This window comes from Pristiophorus japonicus, chromosome Y (assembly GCF_044704955.1).
Source record: "Pristiophorus japonicus isolate sPriJap1 chromosome Y, sPriJap1.hap1, whole genome shotgun sequence".
Taxonomy (NCBI): Eukaryota; Metazoa; Chordata; class Chondrichthyes; family Pristiophoridae; genus Pristiophorus; species Pristiophorus japonicus.
In genome coordinates this window covers 25068585-25093365 of record NC_092011.1, presented here as the reverse complement: position 1 = coordinate 25093365, position 24781 = coordinate 25068585, and positions in this window count along the sequence as shown.

Below are 24781 nucleotides of genomic sequence, written 5' to 3'. Positions count from 1 at the left end.
TCTCTGTGTATTCAGGGTAAGGGCTATTGTACAGAATCCCTGTGTATTCAGGGTAAGGGTCACTGTACAGGGTCCCTGTGTATTCAGGGTAAGGGTTATTGTATAGGATCCCTGTGTATTCAGTGTAAGGGACACTGTACAGCGTCCATGTGTATTCAGCGTAAGGGTTACTGTACAGGGTCCCTGTGTATTCAGGGTAAGGGGTATTGTACAGGATCCCTGTGTATTCAGGGTAAGGGTTATTGTACAGGGTCCCTGTGTTTTCAGGGTAAGGGTCAGTGTACAGGGTCCCTGTGTATTCAGGGTAAGGGTTACTGTACAGGGTCCCTGCGTCTTCAGGGTAAGAGTTACTGTACAGGTTCCCTGTTTATTCAGGGTAAGGTTCAGTGTACAGTGTCCCTGTGTATTCAGGATAAGGGTTACTGTACAGCGTCCCTGTGTATTCAGGGTAAGGATTAATGTACATGGTCCCTGTGTATTCAGGGTAAGGGTTACTGTACAGGGTCCCTGTGTATTCAGGTTAAGGGTCACTGTACACGGTCCCAGTTTATTCATGGTTAGGGTCACTGTACAGGGTCCCTGTGTATTCAGGGTAAGGGTCACTGTACAGGATCCCTGTGTATTCAGGGTAAGGCTTACTCTGCAGGGTCCCTGTGTATTCAGGGTAAGGGTTACTGTACACGGTCCTTGTGTATTCAGGGTAAGTGTTACTGTACAGCTTCCCTGTGCATTCAGGGTAAGGGTTACTGTACAGGGTCCCTGTGTATTCAGGGTAAGGATTACTGTACAGGGTCCCTGTATATTCAGGGTAAGGGTCACTGTACAGTGTCCCTGTGTATTCAGGGTAAGGGTTACTGTACAGGGTCCCTGTGAATTCAGGGTAAGGGTTATTGTACAGGATCCCTGTGTATTCAGGGTAAGGGTCACTGTACAGTGTCGGTGTGTATTCAGGGTAGGGTTATTGTACAGGATCCCTGTGTATTCAGGGTAAGGGTCACTGTACAGGGTCCCTGTGTATTCAGAGTAAGGGTCACTGTACAGGGTCCCTGTGTATTCAGGGTAAGGGTCACTGTACAAGGTCCCTGTGTATTCAGGGTAAGGGTTACGGTACAGGGTCTCTGTGTATTCAGGGTAAGGGCTATTGTACAGAATCCCTGTGTATTCAGGGTAAGGGTCACTGTACAAGGTCCCTGTGTATTCAGGGTAAGGGTTACGGTACAGGGTCTCTGTGTATTCAGGGTAAGGGCTATTGTACAGGATCCCTGTGTATTCAGGGTAAGGGTCACTGTACAGGGTCCCTGTGTATTCAGGGTAAGAGTTATTGTATAGGATCCCTGTGTATTCAGTGTAAGGGTCACTGTACAAGGTCTCAGTGTATTCAGGGTAAGGGTTACGGTACATGGTCTCTGTGTATTCAGGGTAAGGGCTACTGTACAGGGTCCCTGTGTATTCAGGGTAAGGGTCACTGTACAGGGTCCCTGTGTATTCAGGGTAAGGGTTATTGTATAGGATCCCTGTGTATTCAGGGTAAGGGTCACTGTACAGGGTCCCTGTTTATTCAGGGTAAGGGTTATTGTATAGGATCCCTGTGTATTCAGGGTAAGGGTCACTGTACAAGGTCCCTGTGTATTCAGGGTAAGGGTTACGGTACAGGGTCTCTGTGTATTCAGGGTAAGGGCTATTGTACAGAATCCCTGTGTATTCAGGGTAAGGGTCACTGTACAGGGTCCCTGTGTATTCAGGGTAAGGGTTATTGTATAGGATCCCTGGGTATTCAGTGTAAGGGACACTGTACAGCGTCCATGTGTATTCAGCGTAAGGGTTACTGTACAGGGTCCCTGTGTATTCAGGGTAAGGGTTATTGTACAGGATCCCTGTGTATTCAGGGTAAGGGTTACTGTACAGGGTCCCTGTGTATTCAGGGTAAGGGTCAGTTACAGGGTCCCTGTGTATTCAGGGTAAGGGTTACTGTACAGGGTCCCTGTGTATTCAGGGTAAGATTTACTGTACAGGTTCCCTGTGTATTCAGGGTAAGGGTCAGTGTACAGTGACCCTGTGTATTCAGGATAAGGGTTACTGTACAGCGTCTCTGTGTATTCAGGGTAAGGGTTAATGTACATGGTCCCTGTGTATTCAGGGTATGGGTTACTGTACACGGTCCCTGTGTATTCAGGGTAAGGGTCAGTGTACAGTGTCCCTGTGTATTCAGGGTAAGGGTTACTGTACAGGGTCCCTGTGTATTCACGCTAAGGGTTACTGTACAGGGTACATGTGTATTCAGGGTAAGGGTTACTGTACATGGTCCCTGAGTATTCAGGGTAAGGGTCAGTGTACAGTGTCCCTGTATATTCATGGTAAGGGTTACTGTACAGGGTCCCTGTGTATTCAGGTTAAGGGTCACTGTACAGGGTCCCAGTTTATTCATGGTTAGGGTCACTGTACAGAGTCCCTGTTTATTCAGGGTAAGGGTCACTGTACAGGATCCCTGTGTATTCAGGGTAAGGCTTACTCTGCATGGTCCCTGTGTATTCAGGGTAAGGGTTACTGTACACGGTCCCTGTGTATTCAGGGTAAATGTTACTGTACAGGGTCCCTGTGTATTCAGGGTAAGGATTATTGTACAGGGTCCCTGTATATTCAGGGTAAGGGTTACTGTACACGGTCCCTGTGTATTCAGGGTAAGGGTTACTGTACAGGGTTCCTGTGTATTCAGGGTAAGGGTTACTGTAAACGGTCCCCGTGTACACAGGGTAAGGGTTACTTTACCGGGTCCCTGTGTATTCAGGGTCAGGGTCATGTACAGTGTCCTTGTGTATTCAGGGTAAGGGTTACTGTACAGGGTCCCTGTGTATTCAGGGTAAGGATTATTGTAAAGGGTCCCTGTGTATTCAGGGTAAGGTTTAATGTACAGGGTCCCTGTATATTCAGGGTAAGAGTTACTGTACACGGCCCCTGTGTATTCAGGGTAAGGGTTACTGTAAAGGGTCCCTGTGTATTCAGGGTAAGGGTCACTGTACAGAGTCCCTGTGTATTCAGGGTAAGGGTCAGTGTACAGTGTCCCTGTTTATTCAGGGTAAGGGTTACTGTACAGTGTCCCTGTTTATTCAGGGTAAGGGTTAATGTACAGGGTCCCTGTGTATTCAGGTTAAGGTTTACTGTACAGTGTCTCTGTGTATTCAGGGTAAAGGTCAGTGTACAGTGTCCCTGTCTATTCAGGGTAAGGGTTAATGTACAGGGTCCCTGTGTATTCAGGGTAAGGGTTACTGTACAGGGTCCCTGTTTATTCAGGGTAATGGATACTGTTCACGGTCCCTGTGTATTCAGGGTAAGGGTCAGTGTACAGTGTCCCTGTGTATTCAGGATAAGAGTTACTGTACAGGGTCCCTGTGTATTCAGGGTAAGGGTTACTGTACAGGGTCCCTGTGTATTCAGGGTATGTGTTACTGTACACCGTCCCTGTGTATTCAGGTTAAGGGTCAGTGTACAGTGTCCCTGTGTATTCAGGGTAAGGGTTATTGTACAGGATCCCTGTGTATTCAGGGTAAGGGTTACTGTACAGGGTCCCTGTGTATTCAGGGTAAGGGTCAGTGTACAGGGTCCCTGTGTATTCAGGGTAAGGGTTACTGTACAGGGTCCCTGTGTATTCAGGGTAAGAGTTACTGTACAGGTTCCCTGTGTATTCAGGGTAAGGGTCAGTGTACAGTGTCCCTGTGTATTCAGGATAAGGGTTACTGTACAGCGTCCCTGTGTATTCAGGGTAAGGGTTAATGTACATGGTCCCTGTTTATTCAGGGTATGGGTTACTGTACACGGTCCCTGTGTATTCAGGGTAAGGGTCAGTGTACAGTGTCCCTGTGTATTCAGGGTAAGGGTTACTGTACAGGGTCCCTGTGTATTCACGCTAAGGGTTACTGTACAGGGTACATGTGTATTCAGGGTAAGGGTTACTGTACATGGTCCCTGAGTATTCAGGGTAAGGGTCAGTGTAGAGTGTCCCTGTGTATTCATGGTAAGGGTTACTGTACAGGGTCCCTGTGTATTCAGGTTAAGGGTCACTGTACAGGGTCCCAGTTTATTCATGGTTAGGGTCACTGTACAGGGTCCCTATTTATTCAGGGTAAGGGTCACTGTACAGGATCCCTGTGTATTCAGGGTAAGGCTTACTCTGCAGGGTCCCTGTGTATTCAGGGTAAGGGTTACTGTACACGGTCCGTGTGAATTCAGGGTAAGTGTTACTGTACAGCTTCCCTGTGCATTCAGGGTAAGGGTTACTGTACAGGGTCCCTGTGTATTCAGGGTAAGGATTACTGTACAGGGTCCCTGTATATTCAGGGTAAGGGTCACTGTACAGTGTCCCTGTGTATTCAGGGTAAGGGTTACTGTACAGGGTCCCTGTGTATTCAGGGTAAGGGTTATTGTACTGGATCCCTGTGTATTCAGGGTAAGGGTCACTGTACAGTGTCGGTGTGTATTCAGGGTAGGGTTATTGTACAGGATCCCTGTGTATTCAGGGTAAGGGTCACTGTACAGGGTCCCTGTGTATTCAGAGTAAGGGTCACTGTACAGGGTCCCTGTGTATTCAGGGTAAGGGTCACTGTACAAGGTCCCTGTGTATTCAGGGTAAGGGTTACGGTACAGGGTCTCTGTGTATTCAGGGTAAGGGCTATTGTACAGAATCCCTGTGTATTCAGGGTAAGGGTCACTGTACAAGGTCCCTGTGTATTCAGGGTAAGGGTTACGGTACAGGGTCTCTGTGTATTCAGGGTAAGGGCTATTGTACAGAATCCCTGTGTATTCAGGGTAAGGGTCACTGTACAGGGTCCCTGTGTATTTAGGGTAAGGGTTATTGTATAGGATCCCTGTGTATTCAGTGTAAGGGTCACTGTACAAGGTCCCTGTGTATTCAGGGTAAGGGTTACGGTACAGGGTCTCTGTGTATTCAGGGTAAGGGCTAATTTACAGAATCCCTGTGTATTCAGGGTAAGGGTCACTGTACAGGGTCCCTGTGTATTCAGGGTAAGGGTTATTGTATAGGATCCCTGTGTATTCAGGGTAAGGGTCACTGTACAGGGTCCCTGTGTATTCAGGGTAAAGTTATTGTATAGGATCCCTGTGTATTCAGGGTAAGGGTCACTGTACAAGGTCCCTGTGTATTCAGGGTAAGGGTTACGGTACAGGGTCTCTGTGTATTCAGGGTAAGGGCTATTGTACAGAATCCCTGTGTATTCAGGGTAAGGGTCACTGTACAGGGTCCCTGTGTATTCAGGGTAAGGGTTATTGTATAGGATCCCTGTGTATTCAGTGTAAGGGACACTGTACAGCGTCCATGTGTATTCAGCGTAAGGGTTACTGTACAGGGTCCCTGTGTATTCAGGGTAAGGGTTATTGTACAGGATCCCTGTGTATTCAGGGTAAGGGTTATTGTACAGGGTCCCTGTGTATTCAGGGTAAGGGTCAGTGTACAGGGTCCCTGTGTATTCAGGGTAAGGGTTACTGTACAGGGTCCCTGCGTATTCAGGGTAAGAGTTACTGTACAGGTTCCCTGTTTATTCAGGGTAAGGTTCAGTGTACAGTGTCCCTGTGTATTCAGGATAAGGGTTACTGTACAGCGCCCCTGTGTATTCAGGGTAAGGATTAATGTACATGGTCCCTGTGTATTCAGGGTAAGGGTTACTGTACAGGGTCCCAGTTTATTCATGGTTAGGGTCACTGTACAGGGTCCCTGTGTATTCAGGGTAAGGGTCACTGTACAGGATCCCTGTGTATTCAGGGTAAGGCTTACTCTGCAGGGTCCCTGTGTATTCAGGGTAAGGGTTACTGTACACGGTCCTTGTTTATTCAGGGTAAGTGTTACTGTACAGCTTCCCTGTGCATTCAGGGTAAGGGTTACTGTACAGGGTCCCTGTGTATTCAGGGTAAGGATTACTGTACAGGGTCCCTGTATATTCAGGGTAAGGGTCACTGTACAGTGTCCCTGTGTATTCAGGGTAAGGGTTACTGTACAGGGTCCCTGTGTATTCAGGGTAAGGGTTATTGTACAGGATCCCTGTGTATTCAGGGTAAGGGTCACTGTACAGTGTCGGTGTGTATTCAGGGTAGGGTTATTGTACAGGATCCCTGTGTATTCAGGGTAAGGGTCACTGTACAGGGTCCCTGTGTATTCAGAGTAAGGGTCACTGTACAGGGTCCCTGTGTATTCAGGGTAAGGGTCACTGTACAAGGTCCCTGTGTATTCAGGGTAAGGGTTACGGTACAGGGTCTCTGTGTATTCAGGGTAAGGGCTATTGTACAGAATCCCTGTGTATTCAGGGTAAGGGTTACTGTACAGGGTCCCTGTGTATTCACGCTAAGGGTTACTGTACAGGGTACATGTGTATTCAGGGTAAGGGTTACTGTACATGGTCCCTGAGTATTCAGGGTAAGGGTCAGTGTAGAGTGTCCCAGTTTATTCATGGTTAGGGTCACTGTACAGGGTCCCTATGTATTCAGGGTAAGGGTCACTGTACAGGATCCCTGTGTATTCAGGGTAAGGCTTACTCTGCAGGGTCCCTGTGTATTCAGGGTAAGGGTTACTGTACACGGTCCGTGTGAATTCAGGGTAAGTGTTACTGTACAGCTTCCCTGTGCATTCAGGGTAAGGGTTACTGTACAGGGTCCCTGTGTATTCAGGGTAAGGATTACTGTACAGGGTCCCTGTATATTCAGGGTAAGGGTCACTGTACAGTGTCCCTGTGTATTCAGGGTAAGGGTTACTGTACAGGGTCCCTGTGTATTCAGGGTAAGGGTTATTGTACTGGATCCCTGTGTATTCAGGGTAAGGGTCACTGTACAGTGTCGGTGTGTATTCAGGGTAGGGTTATTGTACAGGATCCCTGTGTATTCAGGGTAAGGGTCACTGTACAGGGTCCCTGTGTATTCAGAGTAAGGGTCACAGTACAGGGTCCCTGTGTATTCAGGGTAAGGGTCATTGTACAAGGTCCCTGTGTATTCAGGGTAAGGGTTACGGTACAGGGTCTCTGTGTATTCAGGGTAAGGGCTATTGTACAGAATCCCTGTGTATTCAGGGTAAGGGTCACTGTACAAGGTCCCTGTGTATTCAGGGTAAGGGTTACGGTACAGGGTCTCTGTGTATTCAGGGTAAGGGCTATTGTACAGAATCCCTGTGTATTCAGGGTAAGGGTCACTGTACAGGGTCCCTGTGTATTTAGGGTAAGGGTTATTGTATAGGATCCCTGTGTATTCAGTGTAAGGGTCACTGTACAAGGTCCCTGTGTATTCAGGGTAAGGGTTACGGTACAGGGTCTCTGTGTATTCAGGGTAAGGGCTAATTTACAGAATCCCTGTGTATTCAGGGTAAGGGTCACTGTACAGGGTCCCTGTGTATTCAGGGTAAGGGTTATTGTATAGGATCCCTGTGTATTCAGGGTAAGGGTCACTGTACAGGGTCCCTGTGTATTCAGGGTAAAGTTATTGTATAGGATCCCTGTGTATTCAGGGTAAGGGTCACTGTACAAGGTCCCTGTGTATTCAGGGTAAGGGTTACGGTACAGGGTCTCTGTGTATTCAGGGTAAGGGCTATTGTACAGAATCCCTGTGTATTCAGGGTAAGGGTCACTGTACAGGGTCCCTGTGTATTCAGGGTAAGGGTTATTGTATAGGATCCCTGTGTATTCAGTGTAAGGGACACTGTACAGCGTCCATGTGTATTCAGCGTAAGGGTTACTGTACAGGGTCCCTGTGTATTCAGGGTAAGGGTTATTGTACAGGATCCCTGTGTATTCAGGGTAAGGGTTATTGTACAGGGTCCCTGTGTATTCAGGGTAAGGGTCAGTGTACAGGGTCCCTGTGTATTCAGGGTAAGGGTTACTGTACAGGGTCCCTGCGTATTCAGGGTAAGAGTTACTGTACAGGTTCCCTGTTTATTCAGGGTAAGGTTCAGTGTACAGTGTCCCTGTGTATTCAGGATAAGGGTTACTGTACAGCGCCCCTGTGTATTCAGGGTAAGGATTAATGTACATGGTCCCTGTGTATTCAGGGTAAGGGTTACTGTACAGGGTCCCAGTTTATTCATGGTTAGGGTCACTGTACAGGGTCCCTGTGTATTCAGGGTAAGGGTCACTGTACAGGATCCCTGTGTATTCAGGGTAAGGCTTACTCTGCAGGGTCCCTGTGTATTCAGGGTAAGGGTTACTGTACACGGTCCTTGTTTATTCAGGGTAAGTGTTACTGTACAGCTTCCCTGTGCATTCAGGGTAAGGGTTACTGTACAGGGTCCCTGTGTATTCAGGGTAAGGATTACTGTACAGGGTCCCTGTATATTCAGGGTAAGGGTCACTGTACAGTGTCCCTGTGTATTCAGGGTAAGGGTTACTGTACAGGGTCCCTGTGTATTCAGGGTAAGGGTTATTGTACAGGATCCCTGTGTATTCAGGGTAAGGGTCACTGTACAGTGTCGGTGTGTATTCAGGGTAGGGTTATTGTACAGGATCCCTGTGTATTCAGGGTAAGGGTCACTGTACAGGGTCCCTGTGTATTCAGAGTAAGGGTCACTGTACAGGGTCCCTGTGTATTCAGGGTAAGGGTCACTGTACAAGGTCCCTGTGTATTCAGGGTAAGGGTTACGGTACAGGGTCTCTGTGTATTCAGGGTAAGGGCTATTGTACAGAATCCCTGTGTATTCAGGGTAAGGGTTACTGTACAGGGTCCCTGTGTATTCACGCTAAGGGTTACTGTACAGGGTACATGTGTATTCAGGGTAAGGGTTACTGTACATGGTCCCTGAGTATTCAGGGTAAGGGTCAGTGTAGAGTGTCCCAGTTTATTCATGGTTAGGGTCACTGTACAGGGTCCCTATGTATTCAGGGTAAGGGTCACTGTACAGGATCCCTGTGTATTCAGGGTAAGGCTTACTCTGCAGGGTCCCTGTGTATTCAGGGTAAGGGTTACTGTACACGGTCCGTGTGAATTCAGGGTAAGTGTTACTGTACAGCTTCCCTGTGCATTCAGGGTAAGGGTTACTGTACAGGGTCCCTGTGTATTCAGGGTAAGGATTACTGTACAGGGTCCCTGTATATTCAGGGTAAGGGTCACTGTACAGTGTCCCTGTGTATTCAGGGTAAGGGTTACTGTACAGGGTCCCTGTGTATTCAGGGTAAGGGTTATTGTACTGGATCCCTGTGTATTCAGGGTAAGGGTCACTGTACAGTGTCGGTGTGTATTCAGGGTAGGGTTATTGTACAGGATCCCTGTGTATTCAGGGTAAGGGTCACTGTACAGGGTCCCTGTGTATTCAGAGTAAGGGTCACAGTACAGGGTCCCTGTGTATTCAGGGTAAGGGTCATTGTACAAGGTCCCTGTGTATTCAGGGTAAGGGTTACGGTACAGGGTCTCTGTGTATTCAGGGTAAGGGCTATTGTACAGAATCCCTGTGTATTCAGGGTAAGGGTCACTGTACAAGGTCCCTGTGTATTCAGGGTAAGGGTTACGGTACAGGGTCTCTGTGTATTCAGGGTAAGGGCTATTGTACAGAATCCCTGTGTATTCAGGGTAAGGGTCACTGTACAGGGTCCCTGTGTATTTAGGGTAAGGGTTATTGTATAGGATCCCTGTGTATTCAGTGTAAGGGTCACTGTACAAGGTCCCTGTGTATTCAGGGTAAGGGTTACGGTACAGGGTCTCTGTGTATTCAGGGTAAGGGCTAATTTACAGAATCCCTGTGTATTCAGGGTAAGGGTCACTGTACAGGGTCCCTGTGTATTCAGGGTAAGGGTTATTGTATAGGATCCCTGTGTATTCAGGGTAAGGGTCACTGTACAGGGTCCCTGTGTATTCAGGGTAAAGTTATTGTATAGGATCCCTGTGTATTCAGGGTAAGGGTCACTGTACAAGGTCCCTGTGTATTCAGGGTAAGGGTTACGGTACAGGGTCTCTGTGTATTCAGGGTAAGGGCTATTGTACAGAATCCCTGTGTATTCAGGGTAAGGGTCACTGTACAGGGTCCCTGTGTATTCAGGGTAAGGGTTATTGTATAGGATCCCTGTGTATTCAGTGTAAGGGACACTGTACAGCGTCCATGTGTATTCAGCGTAAGGGTTACTGTACAGGGTCCCTGTGTATTCAGGGTAAGGGTTATTGTACAGGATCCCTGTGTATTCAGGGTAAGGGTTATTGTACAGGGTCCCTGTGTATTCAGGGTAAGGGTCAGTGTACAGGGTCCCTGTGTATTCAGGGTAAGGGTTACTGTACAGGGTCCCTGCGTATTCAGGGTAAGAGTTACTGTACAGGTTCCCTGTTTATTCAGGGTAAGGTTCAGTGTACAGTGTCCCTGTGTATTCAGGATAAGGGTTACTGTACAGCGCCCCTGTGTATTCAGGGTAAGGATTAATGTACATGGTCCCTGTGTATTCAGGGTAAGGGTTACTGTACAGGGTCCCAGTTTATTCATGGTTAGGGTCACTGTACAGGGTCCCTGTGTATTCAGGGTAAGGGTCACTGTACAGGATCCCTGTGTATTCAGGGTAAGGCTTACTCTGCAGGGTCCCTGTGTATTCAGGGTAAGGGTTACTGTACACGGTCCTTGTTTATTCAGGGTAAGTGTTACTGTACAGCTTCCCTGTGCATTCAGGGTAAGGGTTACTGTACAGGGTCCCTGTGTATTCAGGGTAAGGATTACTGTACAGGGTCCCTGTATATTCAGGGTAAGGGTCACTGTACAGTGTCCCTGTGTATTCAGGGTAAGGGTTACTGTACAGGGTCCCTGTGTATTCAGGGTAAGGGTTATTGTACAGGATCCCTGTGTATTCAGGGTAAGGGTCACTGTACAGTGTCGGTGTGTATTCAGGGTAGGGTTATTGTACAGGATCCCTGTGTATTCAGGGTAAGGGTCACTGTACAGGGTCCCTGTGTATTCAGAGTAAGGGTCACTGTACAGGGTCCCTGTGTATTCAGGGTAAGGGTCACTGTACAAGGTCCCTGTGTATTCAGGGTAAGGGTTACGGTACAGGGTCTCTGTGTATTCAGGGTAAGGGCTATTGTACAGAATCCCTGTGTATTCAGGGTAAGGGTCACTGTACAAGGTCCCTGTGTATTCAGGGTAAGGGTTACGGTACAGGGTCTCTGTGTATTCAGGGTAAGGGCTATTGTACAGAATCCCTGTGTATTCAGGGTAAGGGTCACTGTACAGGGTCCCTGTGTATTCAGGGTAAGGGTTATTGTATAGGATCCCTGTGTATTCAGGGTAAGGGTCACTGTACAGGGTCCCTGTGTATTCAGGGTAAGGGTTATTGTATAGGAGCCCTGTGTATTCAGGGTAAGGGTCACTGTACAAGGTCCCTGTGTATTCAGGGTAAGGGTTACGGTACAGGGTCTCTGTGTATTCAGGGTAAGGGCTATTGTACAGAATCCCTGTGTATTCAGGGTAAGGGTCACTGTACAGGGTCCCTGTGTATTCAGGGTAAGGGTTATTGTATAGGATCCCTGTGTATTCAGTGTAAGGGACACTGTACAGCGTCCATGTGTATTCAGCGTAAGGGTTACTGTACAGGGTCCCTGTGTATTCAGGGTAAGGGTTAGTGTACAGGATCCCTGTGTATTCAGGGTAAGGGTTATTGTACAGGGTCCCTGTGTATTCAGGGTAAGGGTCAGTGTACAGGGTCCCTGTGTATTCAGGGTAAGGGTTACTGTACAGGGTCCCTGCGTATTCAGGGTAAGAGTTACTGTACAGGTTCCCTGTTTATTCAGGGTAAGGTTCAGTGTACAGTGTCCCTGTGTATTCAGGATAAGGGTTACTGTAGAGCGCCCCTGTGTATTCAGGGTAAGGATTAATGTACATGGTCCCTGTGTATTCAGGGTAAGGGTTACTGTACAGGGTCCCAGTTTATTCATGGTTAGGGTCACTGTACAGGGTCCCTGTGTATTCAGGGTAAGGGTCACTGTACAGGATCCCTGTGTATTCAGGGTAAGGCTTACTCTGCAGGGTCCCTGTGCATTCAGGGTAAGGGTCACTGTACAAGGTCCCTGTGTATTCAGGGTAAGGGTTACGGTACAGGGTCTCTGTGTATTCAGGGTAAGGGCTATTGTACAGAATCCCTGTGTATTCAGGGTAAGGGTCACTGTACAGGGTCCCTGTGTATTCAGGGTAAGGGTTATTGTACAGAATCCCTGTGTATTCAGGGTAAGGGTCACTGTATAGGGTCCCTGTGTATTCAGGGTAAGGGTTATTGTATAGGATCCCTGTGTATTCAGTGTAAGGGACACTGTACAGCGTCCATGTGTATTCAGCGTAAGGTTTACTGTACAGGGTCCCTGTGTATTCAGGGTAAGGGTTATTGTACAGGATCCCTGTGTATTCAGGGTAAGGGTTACTGTACAGGGTCCCTGTGTATTCAGGGTAAGGTTCAGTTACAGGGACCCTGTGTATTCAGGGTAAGGGTTACTGTACAGGGTCCCTGTGTATTCAGGGTAAGATTTACTGTACAGGTTCCCTGTGTATTCAGGGTAAGGGTCAGTGTACAGTGACCCTGTGTATTCAGGATAAGGGTTACTGTACAGCGTCTCTGTGTATTCAGGGTAAGGGTTAATGTACATGGTCCCTGTGTATTCAGGGTATGGGTTACTGTACACGGTCCCTGTGTATTCAGGGTAAGGGTCAGTGTACAGTGTCCCTGTGTATTCAGGGTAAGGGTTACTGTACAGGGTCCCTGTGTATTCACGCTAAGGGTTACTGTACAGGGTACATGTGTATTCAGGGTAAGGGTTACTGTACATGTTCCCTGAGTATTCAGGGTAAGGGTCAGTGTACAGTGTCCCTGTATATTCATGGTAAGGGTTACTGTACAGGGTCCCTGTGTATTCAGGTTAAGGGTCACTGTACAGGATCCCAGTTTATTCATGGTTAGGGTCACTGTACAGGGTCCCTGTTTATTCAGGGTAAGGGTCACTGTACAGGATCCCTGTGTATTCAGGGTAAGGCTTACTCTGCAGGGTCCCTGTGTATTCAGGGTAAGGGTTACTGTACACGGTCCCTGTGTATTCAGGGTAAATGTTACTGTACAGGGTCCCTGTGTATTCAGGGTAAGGATTATTGTACAGGGTCCCTGTATATTCAGGGTAAGGGTTACTGTACACGGTCCCTGTGTATTCAGGGTAAGGGTTACTGTACAGGGTTCCTGTGTATTCAGGGTAAGGGTTACTGTAAACGGTCCCCGTGTACACAGGGTAAGGGTTACTTTACCGGGTCCCTGTGTATTCAGGGTCAGGGTCATGTACAGTGTCCTTGTGTATTCAGGGTAAGGGTTACTGTACAGGGTCCCTGTGTATTCAGGGTAAGGATTATTGTAAAGGGTCCCTGTGTATTCAGGGTAAGGTTTAATGTACAGGGTCCCTGTGTATTCAGGGTAACAGTTACTGTACACGGCCCCTGTGTATTCAGGGTAAGGGTTACTGTAAAGGGTCCCTGTGTATTCAGGGTAAGGGTCACTGTACAGAGTCCCTGTGTATTCAGGGTAAGGGTCAGTGTACAGTGTCCCTGTTTATTCAGGGTAAGGGTTACAGTACAGTGTCCCTGTTTATTCAGGGTAAGGGTTAATGTACAGGGTCCCTGTGTATTCAGGTTAAGGTTTACTGTACAGTGTCTCTGTGTATTCAGGGTAAAGGTCAGTGTACAGTGTCCCTGTCTATTCAGGGTAAGGGTTAATGTACAGGGTCGCTGTGTATTCAGGGTAAGGGTTACTGTACAGGGTCCCTGTTTATTCAGGGTAATGGATACTGTTCACGGTCCCTGTGTATTCAGGGTAGGGTCAGTGTACAGTGTCCCTGTGTATTCAGGATAAGAGTTACTGTACAGGGTCCCTGTGTATTCAGGGTAAGGGTTACTGTACAGGGTCCCTGTGTATTCCAGGTATGTGTTACTGTACACCGTCCCTGTGTATTCAGGTTAAGGGTCAGTGTACAGTGTCCCTGTGTATTCAGGGTAAGGGTTACTGTAAAGGGTCCCTGTCTATTCACGCTAAGGTTTACTGTACAGGGTACAAGTGTATTCAGGGTAAGGGTTTCAGTATACGGTCCCTTTGTATTCAGGGTAAGATTCAGTGTACATTTACCCTGTGTATTCAGGGTAGGGGTTAAGTACAGGGTCCCTGTGTATTCAGGGTAAGGGTCACTGTACAGGGTCCCAGTTAATTCATGGTTAGGTCACTGTACAGGGTACCTGTGTATTCAGGGTAAGGGTTACTGTAAAGTGTCCCTGTCTATTCAGGGTAAGGGTTAATGGACAGGGGCCCTGTGTATTCAGGTAAGCGTCACTCTACAGGGTCCCTGTGTATTCAGGGTAAGGCTCACTGTACAGGGTACCTGTGTATTCAGGGTTAGGGTTACTGTACAGGGTCGCTGTGTATTCAGGGTAAGGGTCACTATACAGGGTAACTTTGTATTCAGGGTTAGGGTCACTGTACAGCGTCCCTGTGTATTCAGGGTAAGGGTTACTGTACAGGGTCCCTGTGTATTCAGGGTAATGGTCACTGTACAGGGTACCTGTGTATTCAGGGTTAGGGTCACTGTACAGGCTCCCTGTGTATTCAGGGTAAGGGTTACTGTACAGGGTCCCTGTGTATTCAGGGTAAGGATCACTGTACAGGGTTCCTGTGTATTCAGGGTAAGGGTTACTGTAGAGTGTCCCTGTTTATTCAGGGTAAGGTTCACTGTACAGCGTCCCTGTGCATTCAGGGTAAGGGTTACTGTACAGGGTCCCTGTGTATTCAGGGTAAGGGTTATTGTAAAGGGTCTCTGTTTATTCAGGGTAAGGTTTAATGTACAGGGTCCCTGTGTATTCAGGGTAAGAGTTACTGTACACGGCCCCTGTGTATTCAGGGTAAGGGTTACTGTAAAGGGTCCCTGTGTATTCAGGGTAAGGGTCACTGTACAGGGTCCCTGTGTATTCAGGGTAAGGGTCAGTGTACAGTGTCCCTGTTTATTCAGGGTAAGGGTTACTGTACAGTGTCCCTGTTTATTCAGGGTAAGGGTTAATGTACAGGGTCCCTGTGTATTTTGGTTAAGGTTTACTGTACAGGGTCTCTGTGTATTCAGGGTAAAGGTCAGTGTACAGTGTCCCTGTCTATTCAGGGTAAGGGTTAATGTACAGGGTCCCTGTGTATTCAGGGTAAGGGTTACTGTACAGGGTCCCTGTTTATTCAGGGTAATGGATACTGTTCACGGTCCCTGTGTATTCAGGGTAAGGGTCAGTGTACAGTGTCCCTGTGTATTCAGGATAAGAGTTACTGTACCGGGTCCCTGTGTATTCAGGGTAAGGGTTACTGTACAGGGTCCCTGTGTATTCAGGGTATGTGTTACTGTACACCGTCCCTGTGTATTCAGGGTAAGGGTCAGTGTACAGTGTCCCTGTGTATTCAGGGTAAGGGTTACTGTAAAGGGTCCCTGTCTAATCACGCTAAGGGTTACTGTACAGGGTACATGTGTATTCAGGGTAAGGGTTTCAGTATACGGTTCCTTTGTATTCAGGGTAAGGGTCAGTGTACATTGACCCTGTGTATTCAGGGTAGGGTATACTGTAAAGGGTCCCTGTGTATTCAGGGTAAGGGTCACTGTACAGGGTCCCAGTTTATTCATGGTTAGGTCACTGTACAGGGTACCTGTGTATTCAGGGTAAGGGTTACTGTAAAGTGTCCCTGTGTATTCAGGGTAAGGGTTAATGGACAGGGGCCCTGTGTATTCAGGTAAGGGTCACTCTACAGGGTCCCTGTGTATTCAGGGTAAGGCTCACTGTACAGGGTCGCTGTGTATTCAGGGTAAGGGTCACTATACAGGGTAACTTTGTATTCAGGGTTAGGGTCACTGTACAGCGTCCCTGTGTATTCAGGGTAAGGGTTACTGTACAGGGTACCTGTGTATTCAGGGTTAGGGTCACTTTACAGGGTCCCTCTGTATTCAGGGTAAGGGTTACTGTACAGGGTCCCTGTGTATTCAGGGTAAGGCTCACTGTACAGGGTTCCTGTGTATTCAGGGTAAGGGTTACTCTACAGTGTCCCTGTTTATTCAGGGTAAGGTTCACTGTACAGCGTCCCTGTGCATTCAGGGTAAGGGTTATTGTAAAGGGTCCCTGTGTATTCACGGTAAGGTTTAATGTACAGGGTCCCTGTGTATTCAGGGTAAGAGTTACTGTACACGGCCTCTGTGTATTCAGGGTAAGGTTTACTGTAAAGGGTCCCTGTGTATTCAGGGTAAGGGTCTCTGTACAGGGTCCCTGTGTATTCAGGGTAAGGGTCAGTGTACAGTGTCCCTGTTTATTCAGGGTAAGGGTTACTGTACAGTGTCCCTGGTTATTCAGGGTAAGGGTTAATGTACAGGATCCCTGTGTATTCAGGTTAAGGTTTACTGTACAGGGTCTCTGCGTATTCAGGGTAAAGGTCAGTGTACAGTGTCCCTGTCTATTCAAGGTAAGGGTTAATGTAAAGGGTCCCTGTGTATTCAGGGTAAGGGTTACTGTACAGGGTCCCTGTGTATTCAGGGTAAGGTATACTGTTCACGGTCCCTGTGTATTCAGGGTAAGGTTCAGTGTACAGTGTCCCTGTGTATTCAGGATAAGGGTTACTGTACAGGTTCCCTGTGCATTCAGGGTAAGGGTTACTGTACAGGGTCCCTGTGTATTCAGGGTATGTGTTACTGTACACGGTCCCTGTGTATTCAGGGTAAGGGTTACTGTAAAGGGTCCCTGTGTAGTCACGCTAAGGGTTACTGTACAGGGTACATGCGTATTCAGGGTAAGGGTTTCAGTATACGGTCCATTTGTATTCAGGGGAAGGGTCAGTGTTCATTGACACTGTATATTCAGGGTAGGGGTTACTGCACAGGGTCCCTGTGTATTTAGGGTAAGGGTCACTGTACAGGGTCCCAGTTTATTCATGGTTAGGGTCACTGTACAGGGTACCTGTGTATTCAGGGTAAGGGTTACTGTAAAGTGTCCCTGTGTATTCAGTGTAAGGGTTAATGTAAAGGGGCCCTGTGTATTCAGGGTAAGGGTCACTGTACAGGGTCCCTGTGTATTCAGGGTAAGGCTCACTGTACAGGGTACCTGTGTATTCAGGGTTAGGGTTACTGTACAGGGTCGCTGTGTATTCAGGGTAAGGGTCACTATACAGGGTAACTGTGTATTCAGGGTTAGGGCCACTGTACAGGGTCCCTGTGTATTCAGGGTAAGGGTTACTGTACAGGGTCCCTGTGTATTCAGGGTAAGGGTCACTGTACAGGGTACCTGTTTATTCAGGGTTAGGGTCACTGTACAGGGTCCCTGTGTATTCAGGGTAAGGTTTACTGTACAGGGTCCCTGTGTATTCAGGGTAAGGGTCACTGTACAGGGTTCCTGTGTATTCAGGGTAAGGTTTACTGTACAGTGTCCCTGTTTATTCAGGGTAAGGTTCACTGTACAGCGTCCCTGTGCATTCAGGGTAAGGGTTACTGTACAGGGTCCCTGTGTATTCAGGGTAAGGATTACTGTACAGGGTCCCTGTATATTCAGGGTAAGGGTTACTGTACAGGGTCCCTGTGTATTCAGGGTAAGGGTTATTGTACAGGATCCCAATGTATTCAGGGTAAGGATCACTGTACAGGGTCCGTGTGTATTCAGGGTAAGGGTTATTGTACAGGGTCCCTGTGTATTCAGGGTAAGGGTCACTGTACAGGGTCCCTGTGTATTCAGAGTAAGGGTCACTGTACAGGTTCCCTGTGTATTCAGGGTAAGGGTCACTGTACAAGGTCCCTGTGTATTCAGGGTAAGGGTTACTGTACAGGGTCTGTGTGTATTCAGGGTAAGGGCTATTGTACAGGATCCCTGTGTATTCAGGGTAAGGGTCACTGTACAGGGTCCCTGTGTATTCAGGGTACGGGTTATTGTATAGGATCCCTGTGTATTCAGTGTAAGGGACACTGTACAGGGTCCCTGTGTATTCAGCGTAAGGGTTACTGTACAGGGTCCCTGTGTATTCAGGGTAAGGATTATTGTACAGGATCCCTGTGTATTCAGGGTAAGGGTAACTGTACAGGGTCCCTGTGTATTCAGGGTAAGGGTCAGTGTACAGGGTCCCTGTGTATTCAGGGTAAGGGTTGCTGTACAGGGTCCCTGTGTATTCAGGGTAAGAGTTACTGTACAGGTTCCCTGTGTATTCAGGGTAAGGGTCACTGTACAGGATCCCTGTGTATTCAGGGTAAGGGTTACTGTACAGGTTCCTTTGTATTCAGGGTAAGGATTACTGTACACGGTCCCTGAGTATTCAGGGTAAGGGTTACTGTACAGGGTACCTGTGTATTCAGGGTAAGGGTTACTGTATACGGTCCCTGTGTATTCAGGATAAGGGTTACTGTACAGGGTCCCTGTGTATTCAGGTTAAGGGTTACTGTACACGGTCCCCGTGTAAACAGGGTACGGGTTACTGTACAGGGTCCCTGTGTATTCAGGGTATGGGTTAATGTACAGGGTCCATGTCTATTCAGGTTAAGGTTTACTGTACAGGGTTCCTGTGTATTCAGCGTAAGTGTCACTGTACAGGGTCCCTGTGTATTCAGGGTAAGGGTCACTGTACATGTCCCTGTGTATTCAGCGTAAGGGTTACTGTACAGGGTCCCTGCGTATTCAGGGTAAGGGCTACTGTACAGGGTCCCTGTGTATTGAGGGTAAGGTTTATTGTACACGGTCCCTGTGTATTCAGGGTAAGGGTTACTGTACAGGGTCCCTGATTATTCAGGGTAATGATCACTGTACAGGTTCGCTGTGTATTCATGGTAAGGGTCAGTGTACATTGTCCCTGTGTATTCTGGGTAAGTGTTACTGTACAAGGTCCCTGTTTATTCAGGGTAAGGGTTACTGTAGAGCGTCCCTGTGTATTCAGGGTAAGGGTTACTGTTCAGGGTCCCTGTGTATTCAGGGTAAGGGTCAGTGTACAGTGTCATTGTGTATTCAGGGTAAGGGTTATTGTACAGGGTCCCTGTGTATTCAGGGTAAGGGTTACTATACAGGTACCTGTGTATTCAGGGTAATGGTTAATGTACAGAGACCCTGTGTATTCAGGGTAAGGGTTACTGCACAGGGTCCATGTGTATTCAGGGTAAGGGTTACTGTACAGAGTCCCTGTGTATTCAGGGTAAGTGATACTGTACAGGGTACCTGTGTATTCAAGGTAGCTTTTAATGTACACGGTACCTGTGTATTCTGGGTAAGGGACAGTGTACAGTGTGCCTGTGTATTCAGGGTAAGGGTCACTGTACAGGATCCCTGTGTATTCAGGGTAAGGGTTACTGTACAGGTTCCTTTGTATTCAGGGTAAGGATTACTGTACACGGTCCCTGTGTATTCAGGGTAAGGGTTACTGTACAGGGTCCCTGTGTATTCAGGGTAAGGGTTACTGTACAGGGTTCCTGTGTATTCAGGGTAAGGGTTACTGTACAGTGTCCCTGTGTATTCAGGGTAAGGGTTACTGTTCACGGTCCCTGTGTATTCAGGGTAAGGGTCAATGTACAGTGTCCCTGTGTATTCAGGATAAGGTTTACTGTACAGGGTCCCTGTGTATTCAGGGTAAGGGTTACTGTACAGGGTCCCTGTGTATTCAGGGAATGGGTTACTGTACACGGTCCCTGTGTATTCAGTGTAAGGGTCTGTGTACAGTGTCCCTGTGTATTCAGGGTAAGGATTACTGTACAGCGTCCCTGTATATTCAGGGTAAGGGTTACTGTACAGGGTCCCTGTGTATTCAGGGTAAGGGTCACTGTACCCGGTCAATGTGTATTCAGGGTAAGGGTTACTGTACAGGGACCCTGTGTATTCAGGGTAAGGGTCACTGTAAAGGATCCCTGTGTATTCAGGGTAAGGGTTACTGTACAGGGTCTGTGTGTATTCAGGGTAAGGGCTATTGTACAGGATCCCTGTGTATTCAGGGTAAGGGTCACTGTACAGGGTCCCTGTGTATTCAGGGTACGGGTTATTGTATAGGATCCCTGTGTATTCAGTGTAAGGGACACTGCACAGGGTCCCTGTGTATTCAGCGTAAGGGTTACTGTACAGGGTCCCTGTGTATTCAGGGTAAGGATTATTGTACAGGATCCCTGTGTATTCAGGGTAAGGGTTACTGTACAGGGTCCCTGTGTATTCAGGGTAAGGGTCAGTGTACAGGGTCCCTGTGTATTCAGGGTAAGGGTTACTGTACAGGGTCCCTGTGTATTCAGGGTAAGAGTTACTGTACAGGTTCCCTGTGTATTCAGGGTAAGGGTCACTGTACAGGATCCCTGTGTATTTAGGGTAAGGGTTACTGTACAGGTTCCTTTGTATTCAGGGTAAGGATTACTGTACACGGTCCCTGAGTATTCAGCGTAAGGGTTACTGTACAGGGTCCCTGTGTATTCAGGGTAAGGGTCAGTGTACAGTGTCCCTGTGTATTCAGGGTAAGGGTTACTGTATACGGTCCCTGTGTATTCAGGATAAGGGTTACTGTACAGGGTCCCTGTGTATTCAGGTTAAGGGTTACTGTACACGGTCCCCGTGTAAACAGGGTACGGGTTACTGTACAGGGTCCCTGTGTATTCAGGGTAAGGGTTAATGTACAGGGTCCATGTCTATTCAGGTTAAGGTTTACTGTACAGGGTTCCTGTGTATTCAGGGTAAGTGTCACTGTACAGGGTCCCTGTGTATTCAGGGTAAGGGTCACTGTACATGTCCCTGTGTATTCAGCGTAAGGGTTACTGTACAGGGTCCCTGCGTATTCAGGGTAAGGGTTACTGTACAGGGTCCCAGTGTATTGAGGGTAAGGTTTATTGTACACGGTCCCTGTGTATTCAGGGTAAGGGTTACTGTACAGTGTCCCTGATTATTCAGGGTAATGATCACTGTACAGGGTCGCTGTGCATTCATGGTAAGGGTCAGTGTACATTGTCCCTGTGTATTCTGGGTAAGTGTTACTGTACAAGGTCCCTGTTTATTCAGGGTAAGGGTTACTGTAGAGCGTCCCTGTGTATTCAGGGTAAGGGTTACTGTTCAGGGTCCCTGAGTATTCAGGGTAAGGGTCAGTGTACAGTGTCATTGTGTATTCAGGGTAAGGGTTATTGTACAGGGTCCCTGTGTATTCAGGGTAAGGGTTACTATACAGGTACCTGTGTATTCAGGGTAATGGTTACTGTACAGAGACCCTGTGTATTCAGGGTAAGGGTTACTGCACAGGGTCCATGTGTATTCAGGGTAAGGGTTACTGTACAGAGTCCCTGTGTATTCAGGGTAAGTGTTACTGTACAGGGTACCTGTGTATTCAAGGTAACTTTTAATGTACACGGTTCCTGTGTATTCTGGGTAAGGGACAGTGTACAGTGTGCCTGTGTATTCAGGGTAAGGGTCACTGTACAGGATCCCTGTGTATTCAGGGTAAGGGTTACTGTACAGGTTCCTTTGTATTCAGGGTAAGGATTACTGTACACGGTCCCTGTTTATTCAGGGTAAGGGTTACTGTACAGGGTCCCTGTGTATTCAGGGTAAGGGTTACTGTACAGTGTCCCTCTGTATTCAGGGTAAGGGTTACTGTTCACGGTCCCTGTGTATTCAGGGTAAGCGTCAATGTACAGTGTCCCTGTAAATTCAGGATAAGGTTTACTGTACAGGGTCCCTGTGTATTCAGGGTAAGGGTTACTGTACAGGGTCCCTGTGTATTCAGGGAATGGGTTACTGTACAGGGTCCCTGTGTATTCAGGGAATGTGTTACTGTAAACGGTCCCTGTGTATTCTGTGTAAGGGTCTGTGTACAGTGTCCCTGTGTATTCAGGGTAAGGATTACTGTACAGGGTCCCTGTATATTCAGGGTAAGGGTTTCTGTACAGGGTCCCTGTGTATTCAGGGTAAGGGTCACTGTACCCGGTCCCTGTGTATTCAGGGTAAGGGTTACTGTACAGGGAACCTGTGTTTTCAGGGTAAGGGTCACTGAAAAGGATCCCTGTGTATTCAGGGTAAGGGTTACTGTACAGGGTCCCTGTGTATTCAGGGTAAGTGTCACTGTACAGGGTCCCTGTGTATTCAGGGTAAGGGTTACTGTACAGGGTTCCTGTGTTTTCAGGGTAAGTGTCACTGTACAGGGTCCCTGTGTATTCAGGGTAAGGATCACTGTACATGTCCCTGTGTATTCAGCGTAAGGGTTACTGTACAGGGTCCCTGCGTATTCAGGGTAAGGGTTACTGTACAGGGTCCCTGTTTATTCAGGGTAAGGTTTACTGTACAGGGTCCCTGTGTATTCAGGGTAAGGGTTACTGTACAGGGTCCCTAAGTATTCAGGGTAATGATCACTGTACAGGGTCGCTGTGTATTCATGGTAAGGGTCAGTGTACAGTGTCCCTGTGTATTCTGGGTAAGGGTTACTGTACAAGGTCCCTGTTTATTCAGGGTAAGGGTTAGTGTACAGCGTCCCTGTGTATTCAAGGTAAGGGTTACTGTACAGGGTCCCTGTGTATTCAGGGTAAGGATCAGTGTACAGTGTCATTGTGTATTCAGGGTAAGTGTTATTGTACAGGGTCCCTGTGTATTCAGGGTAAGGGTTACTATACAGGTACCTGTGTATTCAGGGTAATGGTTACTGTACAGAGACCCTGTGTATTCAGGGTAAGGTTTACTGCACAGGGTCCATGTGTATTCAGGGTAAGGGTTACTGTACAGAGTCCCTGTGTATTCAGGGTAAGGGTTACTGTACAGGGTACCTGTGTATTCAAGGTAACTTTTAATGTACATGAAACCTGTGTATTCTGGGTAAGGGACAGTGTACAGTGTGCCTATGTATTCAGGGTAAGGGTCACTGTACAGGATCCCTGTGTATTCAGGGTAAGGGTTACTGTACAGGTTCCTTTGTATTCAGGGTAAGGATTACTGTACACGGTCCCTGTGTATTCAGGGTAAGGTTTACTGTACAGGGTCCCTGTGTATTCAGGGTAAGGGTTACTGTACAGGGTCCCTGTGTATTCAGGGAATGGGTTACTGTACAGGGTCCCTGTGTATTCAGGGAATGTGTTACTGTAAACGGTCCCTGTGTATTCAGTGTAAGGGTCTGTGTACAGTGTCCCTGTGTATTCAGGGTAAGGATTACTGTACAGGGTCCCTGTATATTCAGGGTAAGGGTTTCTGTACAGGGTCCCTGTGTATTCAGGGTAAGGGTCACTGTACCCGGTCCCTGTGTATTCAGGGTAAGGGTTACTGTACAGGGAACCTGTGTTTTCAGGGTAAGGGTCACTGTAAAGGATCCCTGTGTATTCAGGGTAAGGGTTACTGTACAGGGTCCCTGTGTATTCAGGGTAAGTGTCACTGTACAGGGTCCCTGTGTATTCAGGGTAAGGGTTACTGTACAGGGTTCCTGTGTTTTCAGGGTAAGTGTCACTGTACAGGGTCCCTGTGTATTCAGGGTAAGGATCACTGTACATGTCCCTGTGTATTCAGCGTAAGGGTTACTGTACAGGGTCCCTGCGTATTCAGGGTAAGGGTTACTGTACAGGGTCCCTGTTTATTCAGGGTAAGGTTTACTGTACACGGTCCCTGTGTATTCAGGGTAAGGGTTACTGTACAGGGTCCCTAAGTATTCAGGGTAATGATCACTGTACAGGGTCGCTGTGTATTCATGGTAAGGGTCAGTGTACAGTGTCCCTGTGTATTCTGGGTAAGGGTTACTGTACAAGGTCCCTGGTTATTCAGGGTAAGGGTTAGTGTACAGCGTCCCTGTGTATTCAAGGTAAGGGTTACTGTACAGGGTCCCTGTGTATTCAGGGTAAGGATCAGTGTACAGTGTCATTGTGTATTCAGGGTAAGTGTTATTGTACAGGGTCCCTGTGTATTCAGGGTAAGGGTTACTATACAGGTACCTGTGTATTCAGGGTAATGGTTACTGTACAGAGACCCTGTGTATTCAGGGTAAGGTTTACTGCACAGGGTCCATGTGTATTCAGGGTAAGGGTTACTGTACAGAGTCCCTGTGTATTCAGGGTAAGGGTTACTGTACAGGGTACCTGTGTATTCAAGGTAACTTTTAATGTACATGAAACCTGTGTATTCTGGGTAAGGGACAGTGTACAGTGTGCCTGTGTATTCAGGGTAAGGGTCACTGTACAGGATCCCTGTGTATTCAGGGTAAGGGTTACTGTACAGGTTCCTTTGTATTCAGGGTAAGGATTACTGTACACGGTCCCTGTGTATTCAGGGTAAGGGTTACTGTACAGGGTCCCTGTGTATTCAGGGTAAGGGTTACTGTACACGGTCCCCGTGTAAACAGGGTATGGGTTACTGTACAGGGTCCCTGTGTATTCAGGGTAAGGGTTAATGTACAGGGTCCATGTCTATTCAGGTTAAGGTTTACTGTACAGGGTTCCTGTGTATTCAGGGTAAGTGTCACTGTACAGGGTCCCTGTGTATTCAGTGTAAGGGTCACTGTACATGTCCCTGTGTATTCAGCGTAAGGATTACTGTACAGGGTCCCTGCGTATTCAGGGTAAGGGTTACTGTACAGGGTCCCTGTGTATTCAGGGTAAGGTTTACTGTACACGGTACCTGCGTATTGATGGTAAGGGTTACTGTACAGGGTCCCTGAGTATTCAGGGTAATGATCACTGTACAGGGTCGCTGTGTATTCATGGTAAGGGTCAGTGTACAGTGTCCCTGTGTATTCTGGGTAAGGGTTACTGTACAAGGTCCCTGTTTATTCAGGGTAAGGGTTACTGTAGAGCATCCCTGTGTATTCAGGGTAAGGGTTACTGTTCAGGGTCGCTGTGTATT